Below are 581 nucleotides of genomic sequence, written 5' to 3' on the forward strand. Positions count from 1 at the left end.
CCCCCCCCCCTCTAGACTTGTACCCCATCCCCTTGGGACCAACAGTTGGGTAGAACGGAACTCGGCTTGTTACTTCGGTCCCCACGGACGGCGCCAAAATGATACAGTATAATACGGAACAGAATATTCGTATTAATATATGGTAGAGTATAGGGAAGAATACTCTAGGTGTGACCGAGCTCCGTGACAGTGGGTCAGCGGCTCCCGGTCTCTTTAGCTACTATTTAAGTGGAAATAGCCAAAAGTCCCCTCCTCTACATTAAACGCGCCTTTTATAGCGGATTTGGCCAGGCCTACTCCGGTCTGGCTGCATGCAGGACGCGTGGCGGACATGCACCGGTCACGCTATCGGTCCAATGCGCTTACGATAAGTGGATGTGAGACCCCTACTTCGAATCCCACCAGGGTTGCCGCGGCGGCCCGGAGTGTAGTGTACAAGGCTCGGCAGACCGGGAATAGAATCTAAGGGCCTGGCTGAGTCCTTACTCAGAGAGAGAGATCGGGATACGGAGACCGGATTTTATCCCTATCATCTAGCCCCCCAGCCCGGTCTTTTACGATCGCTGAGGAAAAAGTCCGGG

This window comes from Ipomoea triloba, chromosome 11 (assembly GCF_003576645.1).
Source record: "Ipomoea triloba cultivar NCNSP0323 chromosome 11, ASM357664v1".
Lineage (NCBI taxonomy): Eukaryota > Viridiplantae > Streptophyta > Magnoliopsida > Solanales > Convolvulaceae > Ipomoea > Ipomoea triloba.